At 39.1% G+C, this 19,074-nt stretch overlaps 1 protein-coding gene and 1 non-coding gene across 4 annotated transcripts in view; one reads left to right on the top strand and one right to left on the bottom strand.

Moving 5' to 3' along the window:
* The window catches only part of GRM1 (glutamate metabotropic receptor 1), a 364,370-nt gene that overhangs the window by 277,995 nt on the left and 67,301 nt on the right, over positions 1–19,074 (bottom strand). The gene's annotated exons all lie outside the window — the stretch shown is intronic.
* Positions 1,731–1,806, top strand: TRNAA-GGC (transfer RNA alanine (anticodon GGC)). Its single transcript has one exon. It is a non-coding gene; the product is annotated as a tRNA-Ala (tRNA).

Genomic DNA, 19,074 nt, shown 5'->3' with positions numbered 1-19,074 from the left:
TGCATCCCATGATACCACTCAAATAACACAAGAGATTTAAAAATAAGAATGAATCCATACTAGCACTAGAAACCTGGAAAAGGTGTCAGCCTCAGACCAGAACAGTTGGGGAATTTCTAGAAGATACATGCAAATGGGATCAGATAGACGGTACAACCTAATAGAATTGAACCTGTAACACTGAACAGTCATAAGAGAAGATTTTTAAAGAAGTGAATGTTCCTCTTGCAGTCCAAGAAGAACACCAAGAGCAAAGACAGCAGGGACTGTATTCACAGTGTAGCAAAATTGCTACACTGCTGGTTGTATTATGAGCCTCCAGACTAAAGCCTCAAGAAGAGCTCTCTAAATAAAATGGAAATGTCTGACATAGGAAACTTACAGAAGTTATTGGGGCAAAAGAAGGAATACCACAGTAGTGTTCAGGTACCTTCTAGTCCTTACAAACAAGGAGCCCCTTCAACTATTAAGCAAACTCTCCAGGACTAGAAGAAATATCTTCCTAGTCACAACCATACACCCTCTCTCTACATAAATATCCTCTATAAATAGAACCTAAATTTATTCACTGAGAGAATTATTTTATTCACTTTTGCTGGGAAACCATCTCTAGTTATTATTGCTCATCAAGCTCAGCCCTTGATTATAAATACAAATACTTTATAAAAGCCAACAATGTAAAATTAGTTCTTAGACCAAACCAAGAAACTAGTATCTGATAAAACAAAGTTAATATGAAAACCAGAAAAAAAACTTTAAAATAAATAAATATAATTAGAATTATTAGAATTATAAAAAGATGTCACAGCCATAAAAATTATTGAAGCTACTATAAAAAAGAAGCTATTAGATATGTTTATGGCATTGATTGTGGTGGTGGTGGTGGTTCCATAGGTAAATACTTATTTCCAAACTCACCAAGTTGTATACATTAAATACCTAGAGCTTTTTTATAACTCAATAAAGTCACTTTTTAAATACAAACTAGTAATATTTCAATGAAAAACTAAATATAACACATTAGACTGATACAGGCATAAATCTGAATTCACCTGTCATCAGAATTATTGTTATTTATAAAGTAAGATTCTGATTGAAGAAAGATTAATATCTATAAATTGCTGATGAAAAAATGATCTAAATAATAATTCAAGTAGAATAAAATAAAGACATATAGATATATAAAGACACATAAAATTTGCTACCCATATACCTCTTCTGAAAAAAATAAACTTCAAACTTCTTCAGGCTACATTATGGCAAACTTAAAAATGAATTCAAGGAAAATAAAGATAAAGGATGTAAGTAACAATGTTAAAAGCAAAAATTGAGCAAAATATATAAAAAGCTCTAAATATATATTAATAAATAATTTATTTTAAAGTACTATAAATATATTATATGTATATAATATCATTTATGAATATACCATACACAAAATACTACCAAGAAATTAAATTCTTGATTTTTAACAAAATCCTGAAGAAGGAGGAAAAAATAAATGTGTGTCCCACCACTCAGTATGTGTGGGAGAGAAGAAATTGAGGATAGAGATATTGACTGAGATTTGCAATTGACAGAAAAACATGTTAAATATGTTTATATAAGTATAGAAATGAAATAGAAAAATACTAAAAAAGTTTTAGTCTGGAGAAATGCAATGTAATCAACATGACTAAAGATACTTAAAAAGTAAATGGACAAGAAAATATTTAAAAATTATAAACTGGGCCCTGGCCGGTTGGCTCAGCGGTAGAGCGTCTGCCTGGCGTGCAGAAGTCCCGGGTTCGATTCCCGGCCAGGGCACATAGGAGAAGCGCCCATTTGCTTCTCCACCCCCCCCCTCCTTCCTCTCTGTCTCTCTTTTCCCCTCCCGCAGCAAAGGCTCCATTGGAGCAAAGATGGCCTGGGCACTGGGGATGGCTCCTTGGCCTCTGCCCCAGGCGCTAGAGTGGCTCTGGTCACGGCAGAGCGACGCCCCGGAGGGGCAGAGCATCGCCCCCTGGTGGGCAGAGCGTCGCCCTTGGTGGGCGTGCCGGGTGGATCCCGGTCGGGTGCATGCGGGAGTCTGTCTGACTGTCTCTCCCCGTTTCCAGCTTCAGAAAAAAAAAAAAATTATAAACTGAAATAAAAGAAAGAATATATGATATAAAAATAATCACAATAAAATATGTAAATTAGATTTCATTTATATAGAAACTTTCAGATCAGATCAATAGACATTCACATTACAAAAATAAATAAAATGCCACAGAAAAGTAAAAACGAAGAGCTAGATGTATCCACTAGTCAAATACCAAAAACAACAACTTTAAAAGTAGTAATAGCCTGACCAGGTGGTGGCACAGTGAATAGAGCGTCGGACTGGTATGTGGAAGACCCAGGTTCGAGACCCCGAGGTCACAAGCTTGAGTGCGGGCTCATCTAGTGTGAGCAAAAAGCTCACCAGCTTGGACCCGAGGTCACTGACTTTAGCGAGGGGTTACTCGGTCTGCTGAAGGCCCATGGTGAAAGCACATATGAGAAAGCAATCAATGAACAACTAAGGTGTTGCAATGAAAAACTGATCATTGATGCTTCTCATTTCTCTCCGTTCCTGTCTGTCTGTCCCTATCTATCCCTCTCTCTGACTCTCGCTCTGTCTCAGAGAAAAAAAAAAAGTAGTAATAGCGGCCCTGGCCAGTTGGTTCAGTGGGTAGAGTGTCGGCCCGGCGTGTGGAAGTCATGGGTTCGCTTCCTGACCAGGGCACACTGGAGAAGCGCCTTTCTGCTTCTCCACCATTTCCCTTCTCCTTCCTCTCTCTCTTTTCCCCTCCCACAGCCAAGGCTCCATTGGAGCAAAACTTGCCCGGGTGCTGAGAATGGCTCCATGGCCTCCGCTTCAGGTGCTAGAATGGCTCCAGCCCCAATGGAGCAATGCCCCAGATGGGCAGAGCATTGCCCCCTGGTGGGTAAGCCGAGTGGATCCCATTCTGGTGCATGCAGAAGTCTGTCTGACTGCCTTCCCGCTTCTAAATTTGAAAAAATGCAAAAAAAAAAGTATTAATAGCAATATATTAATAGCAAAGAGGTTTATAGCAAAATGAGTTATATGGGAAAAGAGGATTACTTTGGACTGTAAAAGAGGCTATAATAAACATGACTTTTGATCCAAATCAATGTCATCAAAATATTAATAGATGAGCATCCAATTCAAATAGCTCAAAAAGTAGAGCAAAATAAGCCTTAAAAAATGTTAAAGGAACAAAATAATAATTAAAAGATAAAAAACATAAAATAAACACAACAAAAATAGAAGCAATACCAGATTTAAACAAAATAGCAAAATGCACCAATCTCTCCCAGATTTTATCAAGGAAAAAACAAAGAAATAATGAACACAAGTGAATCACATTGTGAATCAAACTGGGCAGTAAAAGATGTAGAAAAGGTATAGTGATAGATCTAGGGAAGATTTTTAAATGAAATAGAATTTATGCCAAAAACTTAAAATCTGTATGGAATGAAAAATAATATAGATTTCCATATTGACCTAACAAGAGTTGTAATTTTTTTAATATAACAATAACCACAAAAAAATTGGGAAAAAATTGAAAATTTTATCTTCCTCCCAAATGTATTAAGCTCAGATAACTTTTCAGGTAAATTTTATTAAACTTAAAATCTTCAAACAATAGTAAGAAGTGAAAAGTTAGTAAAGTTTTCTGGTTCTAGAAAATAATTCAAAATTAATCACAAAACTGGAAAAATGTAACCCATGCCACACTCACACAAAAACAGACACATAATATTCTATGGGTGTTTATCTCTTATTCCTAAATACAATGCAATAATGAATAAAATATAAGGATATTCAAAGAATATGTTATTCAATTACCAAACTTGGTTTATTCTACAACTCGAAGTATTACCCAATATAAATATTGTTTTAAAAATTAGTTAGTGTGCTATTTAATTACATGATCATCTTAACATCAGAGAAAATATTTGATAAAATTTAACATTTATTCTACTGGTTTAAAATTATACTAAATTAAAGATAGATGAAATCTCTCAAGTTGATGAATGGCTGCCCAATATTGATAATTCATTAAGTACTAAGTGCTACTCTAAGTATGAGATAGATATAGATAGATATAGCTCTATCTCTCTATCTATCTATCTGTCTATCCTTCCATCCATCCACACAGACATATAGCTATTTAATCCTCAGAACAACCCTATGATTATTATCACCATTTAAGATGAAGAAATTGAACCACAGAGAAGTAACATACCCCATGTCACACTGGTAGTCTTTAAAAATCTAAAGAATTTAGGGAAGTTACTCAGTTTTCTCTGTCAAATACCAATTTTCTCAGTCATGTTTTTGACCAGAATTATAATCTTAGCATCTGAAGTGCAAATTTTCTGGGTTGTTGAAACAATCTTCATTCTTCATGTACTTTATTCCTTAGTCAAGAAATTCATAAAATAGATACATTTTTTAAAGAAAGATAAAGACCCAGCATATCTTCTATCACCAAAGTATGGGAATGATGACTTAACAACAAATTTGAACACTAAGTTTCTGATCTAAAGAATCTTATTACTAATGTATTTTCTAATCTTTTTTAAAATTTATTTTTATTTTTATCTATTCATTTTAGAGAGGAGAGAGAGACAGGGGGGAGGAGCTGGAAGCATCAACTCCCATATGTGCCTTGACCAGGCAAGCCCAGGGTTTCAAACCGGCGACCTCAGCATATCCAGGTCGACGCTTTATCCACTGCGCCACCACAGGTCAGGCCTTATTTTTTAATCTTTAAAATGGGAATAGCAATGCAAAATTTGTGGTTCTTGCAAGAATTATATGAGAATGTAATTTATATAATCTAGTTGTGTGAATAAATAATCTCATCAACCAAACAAATAATAGTTATTTTATTACATTCCTTTCTACGCAGTTTGATACTTATAACAGTAGAATAATTTAGAAGTCAGCCTGCTTGTGCTTAATATTGTATAATAAACATTTTTACCATGTTTATTTTTATTTAACCATGATTTCGAAGACCACACAATGTTCTACTGAGTGAAAGTATCCTAATTTACATAAGCATTCCATGACTACTGCTCATTTATTTTGAGTTTGTTTTGTTCTGCTTTTGTAATTATGCCTAACACCTCAATGAGTTTGTTAATATAATTTTCTTAGTATTTCCTTAGAAAATTAAATTCCTGGTAAAAGATTATAAATAATTTTATTTTAATGCCTATGCCAGATTGTTTTCCAATTTCTGGTAGAAAAAAAAATACCACCAACATCCAAGAATACTTGTTTCAAACTCTACAAGTTTGACTATGCATTATTTAAAGTTACTTTTGCCCTTAAACAATCATCATTACAGTTGTCTTGAAACAATGTTCCTAACAGGAAAGCTGTTTTTGGTAAATGAGATCTTCCTTTCCAAATTCTTGATGTCATAAAATGAATCAGCAGACTCCACGTCAGTTCAGTTTTAAATAAACATCTTCTGCTTACCTCCTTTCAGATTCAACATATTGTACACATGTCATCATTATTTCAGAGTTCAAACATATAGTTCAAAATTTTATTAAGGGCAGCTGAGGGGGGCCCTGGCAGGTTGGCTCAGCAGTAGAGTGTCGGTCTGGCATGTGGATGTCCCAAGTTTGATCCCAACCAGGGAACACAGGAGAAGTAACCACCTGCTTCTCTACTCCTCCCCCTCTAGCTTCTCTCTCTCTCTCTCTCTCTCTCTCTCTCTCTCTCTCTCTCTTCTCCTCTCCTCCTGCAGCCAGGACTCCATTGGAGTGAGTTGGCCCTGGGCACTGAGGATGGCTCCATGGCCTCCACCTCAGGGGCTAAAAAATGGCTCTGGTTACAACGGAGAAGCAGCCCTAGATGGGCAGAGCATTGCCCCCTAGTGGGCTTGCCAGTTGGGGCACATGCGGGAGTCTGTCTCCACCTCTTCTTTTCTCTCTCTCTCTCACACACACACAAAAGGATAACTGAGATTTGGGTGGAGTACATAGCTTAATTTTTGAGACTTATGGCAAGAAACTATGTTCAATATAAAGCCTTTCTCAGTATAGAGAGAAGATTTAGGACTCATGGCTCAAAACACCTGCCTCAGACCAGCTCTTTCTCATTTTTGTAAGAAATGGCTGCAGATCAATGGTTTGCTGTCCTATTTTTCACAATAAACCTGAAAGAAATGAATCACATATATTTATTTTCATAAGAGCCTGCTCTGAAAAAGGAGCATTTATTTTATAAGCTTTGTTGTTGCAAAAACTTAGAGAGAAAAACTGTCAGTGTTCTAGATGTGGAAGCATCGCTATCACTTCCCCCTTGAACTTAACTAAAAAGCTTCTAAGAATGCTCTCCTGTGCTTTACAGATTTAAGAGAGATAAGGAAATTCAGTTATCCTCATTTATATTCTTTCCCTTGAAATCTTTCATTTTTAAAGAGTACATAGGCTTTCTTCCGGGGGGCCTGAATTAACAGCGCTAATACAGCGGTGTACTCAGCATAAGATAAGGCACTATCTTTTCTTGTTTTGAGTCAAATTCAAGGGCTCAGGAATTAAATATAGTTCAGTGACTGTCACAAGTGGGATATTGTAAGGTTTTAAGCTGCAGGAGTGAGTCCTGAAAGAACAATATGAGTTTAGTATCTGACAAGGGTTTGGCACTGCAGAGATCTGTGCCCTGGAGAAGTTTCCGGTTGGATTAGGAAACAAAAGCTAAATCCCACTGATAACAAAGACTGAGCGGATCAAAGGAATAAAAGTACTTTGGATTTCATGATTTTCTTGCCCCTTCTCCTTACTGTTGGATTTGATTTGATGTTTTTATCAGAAAAAAATTGGATCTCGAAGACTTCTGAAGATGAAAAGGAGTATATCATCAAATAATGGTTTTCCTTTAACTTATTCAAGTTTTGTCCTCTTTATTGATTATTTCTAAAGCTAGCTAGATGACTGGAAGTCAAACGGGCGTGTTTCAATGTAGGAAGTCGAAGCTAGTGTACCTATTAATCATCTGAAGGTGACCCTCTGTGAAGAAAATGAGGAGAAACAACAAAAAAAGGCTACCAATTCAGGAGAGAGCTAAATTGGCTCAGATTTGGAGTTGCATAAAACCCAAGAGGCGTCTCTAATTCCAAACAGCAGACAATTTAAAAACCAGCGCATGTCTCTGAGTGAGTGATATGACAGTGAACATACAAAAGAAAAGTGTAAGAATCTTTTCACTTCTGATGTATAGAAATACTGACAAATGACTCTTGGGAAACTGCCTTAAAAAGTAAATAAATAAACCTTTACCTGGGAAGCCCAGATAAAGGGGTTGCTATCTCGATCTCTGTTCTGTCAGGAAAGAAAAGAATTAATTCTCTGAAACACAGAATAATTCAAAAGTTTTTGGCATTTCCAGAAAGAAACTTACAGGGCCTAAATAATAGAATGTATCTCCATAGAGATCTCACCTGCTCTGCTTATCTGAACAGCAGGTGGCGTGGCAGTGAAAAGCCGTTCCTGAAGATAATCCCTTCCTCACATGCTAAAGAGAATCTTCACCCTTTCTACTGGTGTTGTCGTCTCTCTCTTTTGTTTTGGATAATTACCTAAAAGTCAACATTTTCCCAGAATGGCTATTAAATATAGTAAGAGGTGAGAATTACACACACTTGCACACACCCCCATACAGGAGCCGATATTACAGAACTCACAGTAACCTCGTGTGTGAGATGCTGTTCCACAGGGAGAATCGGGCACCCTGGCTGAATGGCCAGCACAGTGCAAGTTCCTACGTGGAAGGCTGTTGCCGAGTGACACACTAGGCTGAGACTTACATCTGAAAACCTTATCAGGTGTTCTGTGTCCTATTGTGCAGGCGGTACCATGATATGACACATAGCCCCAACACTTAACGAGCTGACAGTGTAGTTATAATAATAAAATGTATAGAGGAAAGTGGAATAAAAATATGTTGGACACTTAACTTCCAGGCATTGTGCTGAGTGCTCTGTGTCCATCCATTCAGCATCCCCCAACTGTAAGGGGGACTTACTATTCTCTCCACTGCCTTCTTAGAGCAGTTAGAATAAAACCCAAACTCCTTACCATGGCTGAAGGACCCACATGACTTGATCCTTCCCTCCCTCAGCAGCCTCACCCATCCTACTGCGAGCACAGCACTGCCCACGGTCCCCCAGCCATCCTGGCCTTCCTTCTGCTCTTCTAACAGACCAGCCTGCCTTAGCCATGGGGACCACGCACACTCAGGCTCCCCAGGAGAGTTCCTAGCGGGTCTTCCCAAGGCTGGGCTCAGCTGAAGCGTCAGCCTCTTCAGAGCGACCTTCCATGACCACGCGATCGAAGGTGGGCCCTTCCTACAGTCACTTCTTCATCATTTGTTTTCATTCTTACACTTATTTAACACTTGCTTACATGATTTGAACTCAAAGAGGCCCCAAAGCCCATGCTTTATTCCTTTTTTCTAAGCATCTAATTTGGCATAGTCAAATACTGACACAGAGCAGCCCAGGAGTCGATACAAACTAAACGGTACAAACACCAAGCTTGTATAAGGAAAATAACTTCGGGCTGGCTTTGCCAAGGTCGGCTTTCCGGAAGAAGATGGGCCTGCACTGAGCCTTGGAAAGTGGGTCATCTCATGATTGGTGAGGAGAAGTAACTGAGTAGCACTGAGGGGGAAGCACGTGTCATCTGTGGGGTCTCGGGAGGACACTGTGGCAGAAGGGGATGGAAGTACACTGAGTTTTAAATCATAACATCCATATTTCAGTCAGAACATTGCCATTTATTAGCTAAGTGACTTAGCAACTGCATAACTTCTCTGACTCTCCATTTCCCCATTTGTAAAATTGCTCTACCTATTTCATAGTGTTAGTGTAATTAATAAAAACATTCCTCTATCTGAGCATGTTCATACTATAGTGTAATATAATTATAATATTTAATAATACATGTTCGTATGTTAAATGTATATAAATGTAGGTGTGAAAGCACTTGAAAAATATAAAGCTCTCTGAAAGGCAAAGACAACTGCAAAATAAAATGAGGAAAACAAATGAAATAAGAAATTTAGTGCCGGTCAATATAAGTCAACAATGACATAGGTGAGAAACTTTCATGATTATGAACCAGTATGAATACAATCAAGGAGCGAGACTCGCAAGGAGACGTATATGAGTCAAGTAGTCACCCAGATACCCAAGTCCTAATTCGGAAGCGAGGGTCTCAAGGTAAGAACGATGGGAACCAGTCCCGCCTGATGCCCAGACACACTTGACCCATTTTCCCAAAGCCTACCTACCGACTGTACAACCATCTGCTGTTCTGTAAGGTAAATGAAATGGCGAGGTGATTAAAGGGAGCAAAGTCAGCAAGCATTGAAAGGGGCTGAGTGAGTCCCGGGGGAGCTCAGAATCTGAGGACAGCTTTAGTTCCATTTCTGAATGGAAGGGGGAAGGCTCCAGTCTCAACGTCCGCCTCTGGCCTGTAGGAAGCCAGCGCCCATTAAAAGCCTGTAAGTGGTCTCGGCCTCCTTTTCAGCGCCTGGAAAAATTGTAGGTAAGTGAATGTTAAAGCCAGAAGAACACCAGGTACAAACGAACAAGACAAAATGCACTTAAGCCGGCATACGACTATATTTTGCTTTGAATATTTCTATTTATTTCACATATTGCTCTTTCATTATATTTCTGCATTTCTGTCTCATAGAATAGTAATATTATTTAAAATAAACACGTGCAGAAAATAATTTTTATGAATGTCCTAAACGCTTTTTAATCCTAGAAGAGGAGGAATAGAAGAAGCCATCGAAGGCCATCTTTCCGATGACAGGGATAGAACATTACAGGAATGTTGTCAAGGGAAACCTTACAAATTCCATTTCCTGGAGTAAAGGCACGTTAGTGGGCTCCTGGGGCCTGGAGAGGGGAGAGCGTTCCTTGTCCTACTGTCTAAGGCTGCCCGGAGGTCTTAAAGGAGGTTAGCAACCCTTGGAAGCCCAGAATCAAAGGAGAGATGTGGCTAGAAGCATTTTTCTTTGGTTAACTCATAATTATTGAGGACTTACTCTGTACACATCACCATCCTAGGCACACGGAGGTACACAAAAATCACCTGGCCTCGTGAACTGCCTTCGAGGCACCTAGAATCTAGTAGAGGAGTTTGTTCTTATTCATTAAGTATAATAATCCCACAAGCTTGGCCACGTTTAAGTGAGTTGAGAGTTACAGACGCTAAAAGTGGCTTCAGGAGGTGATAAAGGAGAAGGGTCGATGTCAGTCACTGAGAGTGTCAATGACTAGAAAGATCTGCAGGCAGCCTGGATACAAAGTCTCCTCATTTGGGGAGATGCAGCCCTTGTGACAGCTCAAGGGTTAAAAAAAAAATCCTGATGAGAACTAAATTGAAAATGTGTTCCCTTTATCATATGGCATGTCACAAGGGACACTGCCGTTCAAGGAGGATAGTTTTTACGTAACTAAAATAAGGGCAGACTAAGAATAAGCTCCCCGAAGGCCAAGGGTCAAATGAGAATACAGCCCGGGTCCCCACGAATTAATCAGCCAGGGGCTTCGTCCCTCCCTCCGCCATGAGGACAGAAACACTGGCCATCTACAGAAATATCTGAGGTCCCGGATGAGGCAACATAACTCTGCTTGTATCGTCCTGGATGCTGACAAGATTATGCGGCTGACCTTCTGTCTCAGAATTTAGGTTTGCATTAGGAGCTGCATGCGCAGCGCGTTTCCATTAATCAAGTCATTTCCAATCACATTCCACAAAGGAAAACAGTTCTCCCTGAATAAATGATACCACCCCAGGACCAAATACAAATAACACTTAGCCAAGTATTAAATCTTATAAAACTATGACTGGAAAGAAAACAGTTTCCACAGCACATTTTGTGATTTGGTACAGGCAAAATTCCATTATAACAAAACCCTAGAGCCTGTTCGAAATCATTTGTCGCACAGAGATTTGATCTGTGAGCTACGGCTCAAGGGTGCTGTGGGGAAATTGTCATTGGACCGAGAGACGAGAGACTGGGACTTCAGCTGGGCTTTCCAATCACTGTGCACTCTGGTGCCGACATTGAGTCTGCAAGGCGTCCGAGTCTGTGCAATAAGCAAATTGAGTGAGTTATCTTTACAGTCCCCTCTTCTTCTTCTCATTTCTGACTCTTAAGGGAGTCACATTAACGTAGGTTCCAAAATTCTGGTTCTCATGAAATTAAATTTACTGTAATTTGCTGTATCAAAAATAGTATAACATACAAATATTATGATAAAGCTAAAAAATACTAATATACCAAAGATTCCAATTCCTTCAAGTCAAATTACTAATGATATATGTTTGTGAGTTGCTTGCCCTTTAAAATAGTTTATTCATCTCCTTTTTATCAAGTATTCCTTTTTGAAAATCCAAGTTTCTAAGAATCACTCATTAGATCCACGTTAAATAACAACTATATGCAAGGCTCTCAAAAACCAGGCTTGGGGAAGAAAGGTTACCATGAGATAGTGGGGATGGGTGTTGGTTATGCTTGTTGCCACGAGTCTTTAAACACTGATTACAACAAGGTTTTGTCCAGTTATTTATACCTTTGTCCTGTCTGTTTGTATATGTTTTAAATTCTAACTGAAGGCATTTGGTGCACTTCAAAATGCGAGACTTTCTAATTCCCTTACCCACCACATCTCCAGATTTTGTTCTTTTAGTTCCTCAACCCAGCACAATCAGACCTTCCCACCACCACTCTACTGAAACTACTCACCAAAAGCCACCATGACTCTAAAATTAATCATCCCAGTGGCTTTTATTTATTTATTTATTTAGGTATTTTTCCAAAGTGAGAAGCAGGAGGAAGGCAGACAGATAGACTCCCGCATACACCCGACTGGGATCCACCTGGCATGTCCACCAGGGGGCAATGCTCTGCCTATCTGGGGCATTGCGCCATTGCAACCAGAGCCATTTTAGCACCTGAGGCAGAGTCCATGGAGTCATCCTCAGTACCTGGGCCAACTTTGCCCCAATGGAGCCTTGGCTGTGGAAAGGGAAGAGAAAGACAGAGAGAAAGGAGAGGGGGAAGGATGGAAAAGCAGATGGGCACTTCTCCTGCATGCCCTGGCCGATAATCAAACCTGGGACTTCCACATGCTGGGCTGATGCTCTACCACTGAGCCAAATGGCCAGAACCCAGTGGCTTATTTTTTTAGTTCGACCTACTGTGAAATATAAACTACTTTACAGAAAAGCTCATGAAACAGAAATGCAAGGCCCAAAGATTTATCCCAAGGGAAATATCCATGAAAGCATCACTCAGATTAAGAAAGAGAGCAGTACCAGGAGCTCCCCACAAGCCTGCTCCAGGTTATGACTCCACTGTCTCTTCAACGTAACCACTGTCCTAATTTACAGTCCTCACCCTCCTAGCTTTCTTTTATATTTTTACCACCAAAGCAAGTATTCCTAAGCACTACAGGCTTAATTAAATGTCTTTGTAGTTTATCTGTCTATTATTCTCCAACACTGGGTTTGCAAGATTTGTCCTTTTTTCTTGCATGAACTTGCTTGATGAATATACCACTATTTGTTTCCTCATTCTCCTAAGGGCTCTCTGGCTTATTTTGAAGTCCTGAAACCACGGAGCATCTCTGGAGCATGTAACAGTGCCGGCCATAGTTCCCTTCTTTCCTGCCCTTTAGAGCAACGCTCTCCTGCCTGTCCCTTACCACGGCCGGTGACGGTTCTCCAGTGTTTTCCATTAACTTCTCTGCCTCAGTGCCCCCCATAAGAAATATCGGTCTTCTTTAAGTAACTTTCTTTATTCCTCAGTGTACACATTGTTACTAGGCAACCACACCTTTATTAGCTCCGGCCCCCAATTACTTTGCTAGGATGATTTTTCATGACTTCTTGCCTTCCTTCACCTCATCCAGGCCTGGCTCCTCCCTCCCCACCAGATGTCTTATACAGTCGCCACGTGAAGCTACCTCTCAAAGCATTCCCTGCTTGCCTGTGTGCTTTTTCATATGCTGCTCCTCCTGCCCAGAATTTGCTTTCCCATCTTCATCCCTTAATTTCCAGATCAAGTGTTTTCATCTGTGGTCCATGAGCAGCCTGCGCGGTTCTCTGCTACAGCACTCAATATGTTGTGCTGTGAATGTCATGTGTGTCTATTTCAGGATCATGTCTTCTCCATCCCTGTGTGCCTGAGAGTGTTTGATGTGTAAGTGTTGCCAGAACGAGGGAATCTATCTGTCACTGGTAACCTTCATTCATTTCCCGTGGTAGGGAAAACCTCACCGCATTCACATGGGTGTTATGCTACTTTGCCCAAGCGGCATCCTGCTTTTACACAGGGGCACTGCGGGTTGGGTTCCCTCAGAAACACACTCTGAGGGGGAGATGAACAGGTAGGATATCTATTACAAAATGCCTCTGGGTTCTACACCTGTGGGAGGAAAAGAAAGAGAAAGAAGCAAGACTGAGCAGAGAAAGATGTCAAGTTGTGACGCTGTCTCAATGGAAGCCTTGGTTGACACTACAAGGAATTCTGAGGTTGGGATATCCCAAGGTGAGGCTGCAGAGCTGGCCTCTCGCTGTGTTCTCTCCTCTACACCAGAAGGGGACGTGGCCGCTGGCCTGGTCAAGTCATGAAGGGTTTTGACAGTTAAAAGTGGCACTGCCAGCTGCAAGCATCATAGCATTCATGACAGTAAATACCATTTAAAAGATTTTTATAAATCAGTATCTTAAGTTACGTATACTATTAGAAATAATTTCTAATGGCCCTAGATGTACCTATATTATTATGAAAAATTTTCAGTCAATTTCAACATGTTTGGTATAAAAGTTTCTGTTTTTAACTTTAAAAAACCTTGAGTTTGTTCTCTCTGGCCTATGCTAGCACTCCAAAAATATTGTCACCCCAGAAGGATATCACAGAAGCTACACACAGACCTTTGCAGTGAGAATTTAATGTGACTTCATTTGGGCAGACTGCAGTGACTGCAAACCAGATATTTAACTATTCACCAGTTACGACTACAATGCAGTGCACTGTTCATTATTCTCAGCCACATTGTTATGAACATAAGAAATAAAAATTTAGAAAAATCACAAATAAGTGCCAAAGAAACTGAATATGTAACTATTGGCTGAGTATTTAACTTTTTCCAAGTTTTTCTTTTAGTATTTTATACACCTAAAGTTTTTTAAAAAGAGAAAAACAAGGAGTTCTATGATTCTCCTTTCTGCAATTGGAAAAATAGGGTGGGATATAAAATTGAGACTCATGGACACAGATAAAAGTTGAGTTGTTACCAGGGAGAGGGGACAGTGGGGAGGAGAGTAAAAAAGGACAGATATATGGTGACAGAAAATGATTTGACTTTGGGTGATAGGCACACACACCACACAATCAACAGTTCAAATGCTGTAGAGATTTTCACCTGAAATTTATGTATTCTTATTGATCAGTGTCACCCTATTAAATTTAATTTCAAAAGAAAAGAAAAAAAGTAATAAGCTGTCAAACTAAGAGGATTCTCTCTCTTCAGATGGAAAGATAATAACTCTATTTGCCCCAGAAAAGGTAAAAACTGTAGGTTATTCTATTCCTTCTAGAAGAGTCAATCAGATCGCTAACATAGGTGCACCAAAAAAAGGATAATACCAGAAGGTAGGGCACCAGAGAACTGAGTGCAAGAAATCTGTGTCGGTAGATTTTGATTACTGATTCTGGGCTGGCATGAGAAAGAGTTCTGCGACTGCCAGATTTCTGTAATGAGCAAATAGATAGGAAAAGGATGGTGCTTTTAACTCGGATCAGATAGAGAAGAGGAGAGGCAAGTTTGTGATGAAATGTTTATAAGTTCATTTTTGTAAACTCTGAGCTGAGATGCCTGGACACTAACCAGTAAAGATATAAGACTGTTTTAGCCTCTCATTCTGCTGAGGACTGGGCTAGGACTATGAATCTGGTGGGCATTGTTTATAGATTTATTCATTCATTTACCATTTAACTAGCTATGAGCCAAGTACATGCTAGGTCCTGGATGTAAAGTCAATATAGTGAATGACACCTAAGGTCGTAAGGTTGTGGGGATGGATGAAATCATACAAGGAAAGACAGAAGAGTGAAGACAGAACCAGTACCAGGGCCCTAAGATAAAGTCAGATTGAGGATATGTGCAGAGGAAGAGAAGCCTGAAAATATTAAGAAGAAGAAGGTGGATGACAAAAATGAAAAAAGAAAATGTGGACCAGTTGAGCGTCACAGCCCAGAGTTTAAGGGACAGACAAGAATTGGACAGAATTTGAACTGTCACATTAGGCAGACTTCCCTGTAGGACTTACTCACCATCACCTTGAACAATGAAATGAACCATCTCAGTTGTGATGATAATATCTGGTTTAAAAAATATAATTGATATAGAGTGCCACTACATAAAAAATCTCAATGGCAAATTGTATTATTTATGTTATTATTACTATAATTATTATGGCTAGTATATATTATCATTATCAACAATGTTCTATAATCCAAAATCATCAACATAAGGACTTTGAAAAGTGACCCCTGGCTTTAATTATCAGAGATCCTCTGACATCAGATCCAGTGGTGGTGACAGTGAACCAGATCACAGCAGGCTGGGAAGTGATGACTGAGAACACAGAAGAAGGAGACCGAAATGCAGACAATTATGACCAAATTGTCAGCCATAAATGAAAAGAGAGAGAATAGAGAAGGAGCTACTAAAAGAATTTTTTAATAGATAGAGGACATTTGTTGTGTTCATATAATAAGAGAATTAACTCAGTGGAAAAAGAAATCGTGAGGATAGAAGTTAGAAGAAATAATTAATTAGGTCTTGGAAGATCAGAGAAACTGTGGTCAAGAGGAAAAATGAACTTATAAGAGTATCAAAAATAGGTCCTGGCCAGGTTGCACAGTGGATAGAAGATCTTCCATGCATACCAAGGTACTGGGTTAGATCTTTGGTAAGGGTAAATATGAGAAGCAACCAATAAGTGTGCAACTAAATGGAACAACGAGCTGATGCTTCTCTCTCTCCCCCCACTCTACTTTCTCTCTCTCAAATCAATAGAAAAAAATTTAAATATATATTAAGTATCTTAGAAAAATTCTAATGAAAGATATATAAAATCTTATTCAATTATGTTAAAGAAGACTTTAAAAACTGAAATAATCATTTTATAATATATAGTTATGTTAACATCATTTTGGACATCATTTTTTTTTAATGTATTCCTTTTATTTTTTTTATTTATTTTTTTTTCTTTTCATTTTTCTGAAGCTGGAAACAGGGAGAGACAGTCAGACTCCCGCATGCGCCCGACCGGGATCCACCCGGCACGCCCACCATGGGGCGACGCTCTGCCCACCAGGGGGCGATGCTCTGCCCATCCTGGGCGTCGCCATGTTGCTACCAGAGCCACTCTAGCGCCTGGGGCAGAGGCCAAGGAGCCATCCCCAGCGCCCGGGCCATCCTTGCTCCAATGGAGCCTTGGCTGCAGGAGGGGAAGAGAGAGACAGAGAGGAAAGCACGACGGAGGGGTGGAGAAGCAAATGGGCGCTTCTCCTGTGTGCCCTGGCCGGGAATCGAACCCGGGTCCTCCGCACACTAGGCCGATGCTCTACCGCTGAGCCAACCGGCCAGGGCTGGACATCATTTTTAAAAAAAAAAAAATCACAGTTTCTAACCTAAATATACAGAGTGGGTTTACAATTGCTCATATGGAAAATAATATAATAATTAATAAATAATAATACAAGAATATACTCTATGTTTCACATACTCACAGCTATAAACCTACATTTCCCCCACTCTATATACTGTATGTACAAATACATAAAGAATAGTGCATGGCCAGTTGGAAAATCACAAAAATTACGTTCAATAGATCACTATGAAATAAACTAACCATGAAATGATGATGACATCAATGCTAAATAAAAGTCTAGATAAGATGTTGTACTAATACTTTATTCATATACATAAGGATAGACTGTCCTTTGATGGAAACTGACATAGAATCAGGCTTGACCTTTACCAGTGCATGAATTTGAACAAGTTCCTCGGGCATTCCAGAATGAAGAAACTGGGGAAGCAGAGGATAAAAGTTATAGACATGCTCACGCATCATAGAAGAGATTGATAAAGTTGGACCATTGATTTTTCTAAAGAAATGTAGAGGAAGAAGATACCAAATGGGCAACCTGAAGCCCATTTTTGAGAATTCAGAAATGGCTTTAGCTTTTATAGACTAACTGGGTTAAATTGGCTCTAACACAAGACAGTAAAATATAATCCACCACACAGTTTTACAAATACAATCTAGAACTTCAAATCTATATGAAATTCTATTAAGAAGTTTTCTTTATCCATATTTACTTGTTATAATACTTGGCGTGCTTCCTGTACTAGCAAACACCTGTCCTACATCTTCAGGCATTTGTTCTATTACAATGGATCAAAACTGGTTTCTACTAAAAAATTTGGAATGATTAAAAATCAACTAATGTAGTAAGAACATGAATATATAATATAACAATGTTTTAAAACACAATACAAAGAGTTTTTCTGAAATGGCATGGCAGAGAAATGAAGAAAAGAAAAAAATCAGAATTTACTTTGAAAAACCCATGTTCGACAAAAGTCTCCCTAAAACTTAGCAGATTATCCTACAGATTGTCTATATTTCAGTTCCAGAACAAAGTTAAAACATGCACAGTATCAATTTTTTTAGTATGTTTTTCATAAACAGAACCACCTTTCAACTTAAACCATTTATTTGCCCAATTTACTATTGTTAGTTATATAATCTAATCTGTCATTCCCTGGCATAGCAGAACATGAATTTTTTTTTTAAGTAAGCAACAATCTGTGTAAAAAAGTAAATTCGGAGTGTTTTCAGACCAAATATCATCTGTTTCCTGTGCCAATCCCAAATGCATTTCAGTGGGTAACATTAAACACTACTTAGCATGATAACAAATTATCCCTTTTTGAGAATCAAAACTGTCTCCTAGCTAAAAATTATACCATTAAATTTATTGCTCAAGCATGTTTCTATGGTGAATTTCTGAGTCTCTCCTCTTTATAAGAATGAATACCCCACCCAACATCACTCCTCCATCAGTGGACAGAAGACCAAGAACTATAGGCCTGGTCACGGGTGATATGCCAACAGGTGAACAGGTCAGGCATTCAGAAAAGGGGGCAGTATGTCATACTCATGATGAAGTTCATGCCATTAATACTGTGTTTCAAAAGTCAGAAGCTTCTGTGGTGGCATGTGGTTTACTGCCTATGGGAACTAGGTGGGAATAAATAGCTTCTGGCTCCTTTAAGCAGGCCAGAAGCTGAAAATGTGCCTCTCTCCCTCCCTGTGTAACTGCTGACTACAACTGAAGGCTATGGAAGCCCCTTCCTCCCTCGAGGCTCAATTTGATCCTCTGAAAGTTAAGTAAGGTGAACTAGCTAGTCTCTAGATCTTTTCCAGTCCTCTGAATCCATGAAAGAAATAAAAATTTAAAAGACAGTAGCTGCAGAAAATTCCAGCAATGTCAGTCAGAAAGCGGACAGCTCTGGGCTTTAGACTGATTAAAACAAGAGAATATTTTTAGCATCGTTAAGTTAACGTAGCCTTAGCTAATAATAAACCTGAGCCTTGGGATTAGAACACTGTCAGGAGAGAGGAGAGTCACAGTTGGAGTTGTTTGAAATGGAATGGACTGCCTCTGGAAGAAATGAGTTCACCGTCGCTGCAGGTATTCAAGGAGAGGTCAGAAGATCACTTTGCAAGGAGGCTGAGAAGTTGATCAGTCAAGAGTCTCTCCCAAGTCAGACTATAAAATGTCAAAGATAGGCTCCTCCTCCAGAACCCAGTGCTCTTTGTTCCCATAGATCCTGCAATAGAACTGCATCTCATCATTTATCCAACACATTCACTGAGCCCTGGCCCTGGCCAGGCACTGTGCAAGTCCTATAGGTCACG

The sequence above is a fragment of the Saccopteryx bilineata genome, chromosome 12 (genome assembly GCF_036850765.1).
Source record: "Saccopteryx bilineata isolate mSacBil1 chromosome 12, mSacBil1_pri_phased_curated, whole genome shotgun sequence".
Lineage (NCBI taxonomy): Eukaryota > Metazoa > Chordata > Mammalia > Chiroptera > Emballonuridae > Saccopteryx > Saccopteryx bilineata.
The sequence above is the reverse complement of the archived record's forward strand: the minus strand, read 5'-3'. Positions and strand labels throughout refer to the sequence as shown.